This window comes from Gopherus flavomarginatus, chromosome 15, assembly GCF_025201925.1.
Source record: "Gopherus flavomarginatus isolate rGopFla2 chromosome 15, rGopFla2.mat.asm, whole genome shotgun sequence".
In the NCBI taxonomy this organism is placed as follows: domain Eukaryota; kingdom Metazoa; phylum Chordata; order Testudines; family Testudinidae; genus Gopherus; species Gopherus flavomarginatus.
Genome location: NC_066631.1, coordinates 1,375,298 through 1,383,013, shown reverse-complemented (window position 1 = coordinate 1,383,013; position 7,716 = coordinate 1,375,298). Strand labels below are relative to the sequence as shown.

The window sequence follows — 7,716 nt, the reverse complement described above, 5'->3', positions numbered from 1 at the left end:
TAGAATAGGCCAGGGGAGCTCAGCCTCCCCGAACAGGATGCAGCGCCCCTCCCTTTGGCAGCATGCTGCAGACCAGATGCCTTTGGAGCGCTGCTGTGGGTCTGCCCACACTCTGCCCCGAGGCCTTGCTCCTGCATCCCACTCTTCCTCTGTGGCCCAGCCAACAGCACTCCTCTTCCCCACAGCCTTCTGCTCATGCTTCTCTGTCCCTTTCCCCTGTGGTCCCGCCTGCCTGTCTCTCATGCTTTTCTGCTACTTCCCCTGCAGTACCAGCCCTTGGAAGAAGAGGAGTAAGTGGGGGCAGAGAGAGGTGCAAGTGGCAGAAAGCAGGTGGAGAGACCTCAGGGGAGGGGTCTGAATAGGGGGTGGAGCCACAGTCTGGTGGCCCCCTCCCCCACTTCTAGAGAACTTTTGGCACTCAGGCCCAGCCTCCCCAAATACAGGAGTCACGCTGCCCATAGATGATCAGGGTTAGAAGGGACCTCAGAAGGTATCTAGTCCAACCTCCTGCTCAAAGCAGGACCAATCCCCAGACAGATTTTTGCCCTAGATCCCTAAGTAGCCCCCTCAAGGATTGAACTCACAACCTTGGGTTTAGCAAGTCAGTGCTCAAACCACTGAGCTATCCCACCCCCCTGCTCCAGCCCCCACAAGCAGCGGCAGCTGTCAGCGGGTGAAGCTCTCTCACCGACATAGCGCTGTGCACACCAGTTCCTAGCTCGCTGTAGCTTAGGTTGCTGGGAGTGTGTGTGGCTTATTCACACCGCTGAGCGACATCACTTATCCTGACGTAAGCTGTAGTATGTTCGTCATTTGTGTCTGCTAAGGAGCTTATCCCCGTTTCTGTTTTCCAATTTCCTCCAGATCAATAGGGCTCTGCCCATGGATGCCTGGACCATTCCCTGACATTTTGCAGTGTTGGAGAGTTACCATGTTACACGCAGACTGACCAAGACCAAAACGCTGCCGAGCTGGGAGTACGGCCTGCACAGCTCGGCCAGTGGAAGTGGCAGCTTTAGGCACTTGCAGCCATGCAGTTGCAGGGGCCCCCCTGAGATGACTCGGTTACTTGTCCCTGGGGACAAACACCGTTGTGGAGCTGGAACACACCTTACCTGGGTGGAAGATGCCACCCTCTATGCGGCGCACACCTGGTGTGTGTAAGGCACAGCTAAGGGCCCTGGAATTGAGCTTTACAGGGTGCCCCCGGGGACAGACGCTGCCATTATGCGCTCCCAGCATTCCTGGAGTCACATACAGTGTGGACACAGGACTTGCTATTTAGCAGCGGGACTGCTCTTCCTCATGAGAGACTAACCCCAAGGGAAGCACCTCGAGGCTGGATTGCACAAGTTCATGCTGGAGCGTGGATGCAGCCTGTAGCTTCCTGTTTGGAACCTGCAGCCATAGAAGAGCACCAGGAACTGAATGACCTGAACACTCCTGTCTACTCCTCCCCCTCCACACATTCTCTGCTCAAAAACAAGCATAGCCTCAGCCTGCCCACCCCAATCCTGCTGCAGAACTAGAGGCCACAAAACTCTAAGGATCTGCCATTTACTTCAAGTCAGGAGAACTTGCGTCTCTAGCAGAGTGACAGAAATGCTATGAAGAGTCAAAGCCAGACAGCAAACTTCTCGTGCAGACGCTAAAAACCAGGAGCATCTGCCCAGTCTGCGGAGTTACGGTAGGAATCCCCCAAAGCTGCGTTAATGAGAACGTGGGTTTGTCTGCTCTCTAGCAGTAACTGGCCCTAGTTACTGCACTTCCAGGAATACATAAAAGGGGGAGAGGTGCTCACATATTACAGTAATGGAGGCCATAAAAATACAATAGACAGATACAGAATTGTTTCCCCATTCTACCAAAAGATCCCAGTAAAATAAAACTACTTCTGGTCATTGCGACTTCACATCAGAGACCACAAGCACAACTCCGCCTCCCTGTTCCTCTCTAAAGGAATCCTTCAGATCAGTGATTTACCAGCTGGAAAGAATTCTGTCACCCAGCGAGATCCGCGCTGGTTATTGTCTATAATCGAGGTGTATCGACCTTGCTAGCAGGTCCCTTTATTGCATGTCTAACAGAACTTTTGCTCTCCGTGGGCACACATGCAGGGGAATAGTGAGTAGGGTACTGTGTACAATGTTAGTGAGGCCATTATTGGAGACTCTGTCTAGTTCTGGGGTCCAGGCTTTAAAAAGAATGTTAACAAGTTGGAAAGCTTTCAGAAAAGAGCGGCAAGGATGATCTGAGGTCAGGAAAGCTGCCCTACAGTGAGAGATTAAAGACGCTGTCTATTTAGCTTAGCCAAGAGAAGGTTAAGAGGTGACTTGATCATGGTCTATAAGTCCCTCATGGGACAGAGATTTCTGAGAGTAGACAGCTTTTTAATCTAGCAACAAAAGCTCAGAGCGATCCAGTGGCTGAAGGGTGAGGCTGAACAAATTAAAAATAGAAATAAGGTACAGATTTTTTTGTTTACAGTGAGGGTAATTAACCATTGGTACATTTTACCTTAGGGGTCTCAGACTCCATCTGTGGCCCGCGAGCTTCCCCATTGTGGCCTGCGGCACTCCAGCAGTTTTGGGGCTGGGCTCTCCCTTGGCCCCGCCTGCTGCCCTGGGCGCTGCCCCCTCAGGGGCCCTGGCAGCGCAGCAAAGCTGAGCCGCTTCTGCCTGCTCACTCTGGTGGCTGCCTGCCCCTCCATGCAGCTCAGGGGTGGGGCAGGGCTGTGCCTCTGCACGCTGCCCCCACCCCGAGGGCCCCTGCAGCCACTGGAACACTGTGTGACGGTGCCTGGGGGCAGAAGCGCGTGGAGGCCCCCCGGCCTGCCCCTCCTCTGCTGCCTCCAACTGCTAAATTCCCAGCTTATAGTAAAAACTCATTGTTAGTTCCAAAGTGCATGACCTTGCACTTCGCACTATTAAATTTCATCCCATTTCTATTACTCGTTTTCAAGATCGTCCAAATCTTCTTGTATGATATTGCAGTCCTTCTCTGAACTGGCAATCCCTCCCAAATTTGTGTCATCCACAGATTTTATTAGCACACTGCCACTTTTGGTGCCGTGGTCAGTAATCATAGAATCACAGGAATGGAAGAGACCTCGAGAGGTCATCTAGTCCAGTCCCCTGCACTCATGGTAGGACAAAGTATTATCTAGATGAAAATTTTAAATAAGATTGGACCTAAAACTGATCCTTGAGGAACTCCACTAGTGACCTCCCACTGGCCTGACAGTTCACATTTCAGTATGTAGTGTCCTCTGTAGCCATGGGATGTAGTTGATTCCCCATCACTTGAAGTCTTTAAATCAAGACCGGATGTCTTTCTAAAAGATCTTTTGTAGTTCAGCTAGATGTTCTGAGCTTGATGCGGGAATTGCTTGGGGAATTCTCTGGCCTGTGCTGAGCAAGAAACCAGACTAGATGAGCATCATGGTCCATTCTGACCTTATGTAAAACTCCAGCGGAGACTTTGGCCAACCAATAGCTCTGTAACTATAGCAACCATTCAAGAGAACAAGTACCAGGGGGTAGCCGTGTTAGTCTGTATCCACAAAAACGAGTCCGGTGGCACCTTAAAGACTAACAGATTTATTTGGGCATAAGCTTTTGTGGGTAAAAAATCTCACTGTTTTACCTACAAAAGCTTATGCCCAAATAAATCTCATAGTCTTTAAGGTGCCACCAGACTCCTTATTGTTTTTGCATTCAAGAGGACTCATCTGTCTTCATTCCACTCCAGGCTCATCCTTGCCTTCCTCTTCCAAATGCTCCCCCACCCCTTGGGACAGTGAACACTCTCTCAGTGGAACCAGGCACAGTATTTAATTGAGCAGAAGGTTCCATTTGTTCTGAATTCTGGGGCAGATACAATGTAGCAATCGATTTATCCAGTTGGTTACACTTCTGGGTGCTGCTCCCACAGGGTGTTGTAATAAAGAACCAGCAAAATTCCCTTTTATTTGACTCTATAAGCAGGGGTGCCCATTATGCCCTAAGCTGTGACACCATTAGTCATGGCCTTTTCAGTACTGCATTGCAGATATGAACTATGTGACCCTCCCTTCCCTCTTTGCTGTGATACCCTCACCTACTGTAAGCCTCCAGTCCAGCATGTCCATTACCCACCATCCTTGAAGTGATAACAACCCCACCTGTGGCTGAAGGTAAACTGGAATCTAATTTGGATTTGTTCCCCTTGGACTCAACAGCAATTTCACACCCAGATAACTTTACAGCCATTGGGTCCAATTCTCTTTTCCACTAAAGGGGGTGGAACTGCCCTGTAGAACTGCCTGGGTGTAAATGGTTTCCCTGGCTGGGAGACAGCTATTAAAATGGTTCTGTTCTGACCCCCAATCCAGATTCTTGGACAGGATGTGGCCCAGAGATGAAGGTGGTATGGGTACAGCACACGGGAATGCAGCTACCCTTGCTTGGTGGATGACTCATAAGGAACCATTGCAGAACTATTAGCAGTAAATATGCCCAATGGCCTGTGATGGGACACTAGATAGGGTGGGATCTGAGTTACTACAGAGAATTCTTTCCTAGGTGTCTGGCTGGTTTAGTCTTGCCCACATGCTCAGAGTTTAGTTGATCGTCATATTTGGGGTTGGGAAGGAATTTTTCTCCAGGGCAGATTAGCAGAGGCCCTGGAGGTTTTTTGCCTTCCTGTGTAGGTCGGGCACGGGTCACTTGCTGGAGGATTCTCTGCACCTTGAAGTCTTTAAACCACAAGCTGAGCACTTCAATAGCTCAAACATAGGTCAGGGGTAGGTTACAAGAGTGGGTGGGTGAGATTCTGTGGCCTGCATTGTGCAGGAGGTCAGACAAGAAGATCATAATGGTCCCTTCTGGCCTTAAAGTCTATGAGTCAGACAAAACACTGATTAAGGCACCCTCAAGGTCACTCTAAGATATTGTACACGGGGGCTGGGAAGACCTCTGCTTGAATGGAGCATTCAGGAGGTGCAAGCTGGTCCTTTGCCTCTCCTCCACCTCCATCCCTTAGCCAAGTGCAGGAATGGAGGGACAGAATTTGGGCTAAAGTACCCAATCCTTCTGATGGAGGCAAAACTCAGGTGGAATTTGATAGGGGATTTATCTATGTCTGGGCTGCAGGATCGGGTGTTAGTCACTGTGTAGCCTGATTTATAGATTATGTATTAATTATATTGATTACTTAAGAATTCTCAGTTATCACTTTGAGAGTTGACAGGTTCTTGCCCCAAGATCAGGCCTAGTATTATTAAAATTACTATACAATTGGGAACCCCGATGTGCACAGTTGCAATACTCACACTATAAAAACAATGAGGAGTCCAGTAGCACCTTAAAGACCTACAGATTTACTTGGGCATAAGCTTTTGTGGGTAAAAACCCCACTTCTTCAGATGCATGGAGTGAAAATTACAGATACAGGCATACAAATCCTGGCACATGAAGAGAAGGGAGTTACTTTACAAGTGGAGAACCAGTGATGACAAGACCAATTCAGTCAGGGTGGATGTGGTCCACTCCCAATAATTGATGAGGAGGTGTCAACCCCAAGAGAGGGAAAATTGCTTTTGTAGTGAGCCAGTCACTCCCAGTCCCTATTCAAGCCCAAATTAATGGTGTTGAGTTTGCAAATGAAGTGCAGCTCCGCAGTTTCTCTCTGAAGTCTGTTGTTGAAGTTTTTTTGTTGAAGAATGGCTACTTTTAAATCTGTTATAGAATGTTCAGGGAGATTTAAGTGTTCTCCTACTGGCTTTTGTATGTTACCATTCCTGATGTCTGACTTGTGTCCATTTATCCTTTTATGTAGAGACTGTCCAGTTTGGCCTATGAGGGGCACTGCTGGCACGTGATGGCTTGTATCACATGAGTAGATGTGCAGGTGAATGAGCCCCTGATTGTGTAGCTGGTGTGGTTGGGTCCTGTGATGGTGTCGCTAGAGTAGATATGGGGACAGAGCAGGCAACGAGGTTTGTTACAGGGATTGGTTCCTGGATTAGTGTTTCTGTGGTATGGTGTGTAGTTGCTGGTGAGTATTTGCTTCAGGTTGGGGGCTTGTCTGTAAGCGAGAGCTGGCCTGCCTCCCAAGGCCTGTGAGAGTGAGGGATCATTTTCCAGGATAGGTTGTAGATTGTTGATCATGTGCTGGAGAGGTTTTAGCTGTGGGCTGCACGTGATGGCCAGTGGTGTTCTGTTATTTTCCTTGTTGGGCCTGTCCTGTAGTAGGTGACTTCTGGGTACCTGTCTCACTCTGTCAATCTGTTTCCTCACTTCCATAGGTGGGTATTGTAGTTTTAAGAATCCTTGATAAAGCTCTTGTAGGTGTTTGTCTCTGCCTGAAGGATTGGAACAAATGCGGTTGTATCTTAGGGCTTGGCTGTAGACAATGGATCGTGTGATGTGTCCTGGATGGAAGCTAGAGGCATGTAGGTAAAAATAGCGGTCAGTAGGTTTCCTGTATAGGGTGGTGTTTATGTAACTGTGGTGTTTAGATGTTGCTTGTAATTATTAGAACTGGGAGCACTGGCTGTTGGAGTCTGAAAGGACAGGAAACAGGAAGGAGGGGGGAGGAGTTGAGGAGGCAGAGTGAGAGTTACAGAGGGTTACAGCAGCAGCTTAGTAAAGAGGTTTCCACTTTAAAAATAAAGTCCAGTTGAAGTTTGTTAGTACCTTGCCTGGTTGATACAACATTTTGGTGACGAGGGTGGGATCTTCTGCCTCTGAACCCACCTGCACCCTTTCTGCAAAGCCCAGGTGAGCCTCCAATTGCTTTTACTGCCTGGTTGATACAACAGTAACCATTGCTTGTTTGCACTGTAGTGTCCAGATAGTGGATCTCTTGTATGGACTGGTCCAGACTGAGGTTGATGGTGAGGTGGAAATTGTTGAAATCCAGGTGGAATTCTTCAAGGGCCTCCTTCTTGTGGGTCCATATGATGAAGATGTCATCAATGCAGCGCAAGTAGAGTAGGGGCATAAGGGGATGAGAGCTGAGAAAGTGTTGTTTTAAGTCAGCCACAAAAATGTTGGCATACTGTGGGGCCATGCATAGACCCATAGCAGTGCTGCTGACTTGAAGGTATAAATTGTCCCCAAATCTGAAATGGTTGTGGGTGAGGACAAAGTTGCAAAGCTCAGCCACCAGGTGTGCCGTGGCTTCATCAGGTATACTGTTCCTGACAGCTTGTAGTCTATCCTTAGGTGGAATATTGGTGTAAAGAGCTTCTATATCCATGGTGGCCAGGATGGTGTTTTCAGGAAGATCACCACTGCATTGTAGTTTCCTCAGGAAGTCGGTGGTGTCTCAAAGATCGCTAGGAGTTCTGGTAGCATAGGGTCTGAGGAGAGAGTCCAAATAGCCTTATAATCCTGCTGTAAGAGTGCCAGTGCCTGAGATGGTGGGGCGTCCAGGATTTCCAGGTTTATAGATCTTGCGTAGCAGATATGTAACCCTTCTGCCCCTCTGAATTGGCAGCAACAAGGGCCGGGTTCAGTATCCAGGGGTTCCGTTTCAATAACACAATGCAAAACCGGCTCGAGCCCCCACCCAGTGACCTGGGACAATTACCTACCACCCCCCCGGGTGCCTCTAGGAGGCAATACTTCCCCACTCGCAAGCACGGAGTCTGAGTGTAGCAAAATCCTTTTAATAAAGGAGGGAAACAATGTGGCATCACGTTGGAGAAACATCACAAACAGGATTATAACA

General features: G+C 48.7%; 1 protein-coding gene across 2 annotated transcripts in view; it reads left to right on the top strand.

Moving 5' to 3' along the window:
* The first annotated feature begins 1,602 nt into the window (after window positions 1-1,602).
* The window catches only part of SEC14L2 (SEC14 like lipid binding 2), a 67,905-nt gene continuing 61,791 nt past the window's right edge, over window positions 1,603-7,716 (top strand). Inside the window, exon 1 of one of the 2 annotated variants that reach the window (XM_050923855.1) lies at window positions 1,603-1,687. The gene's annotated coding sequence lies outside the window, so the exon portion shown is untranslated. Of the gene's footprint in view, window positions 1,688-6,566; window positions 6,762-7,716 lie in introns of those variants that run through there. The other variant, XM_050923853.1, reaches the window with a different exon arrangement.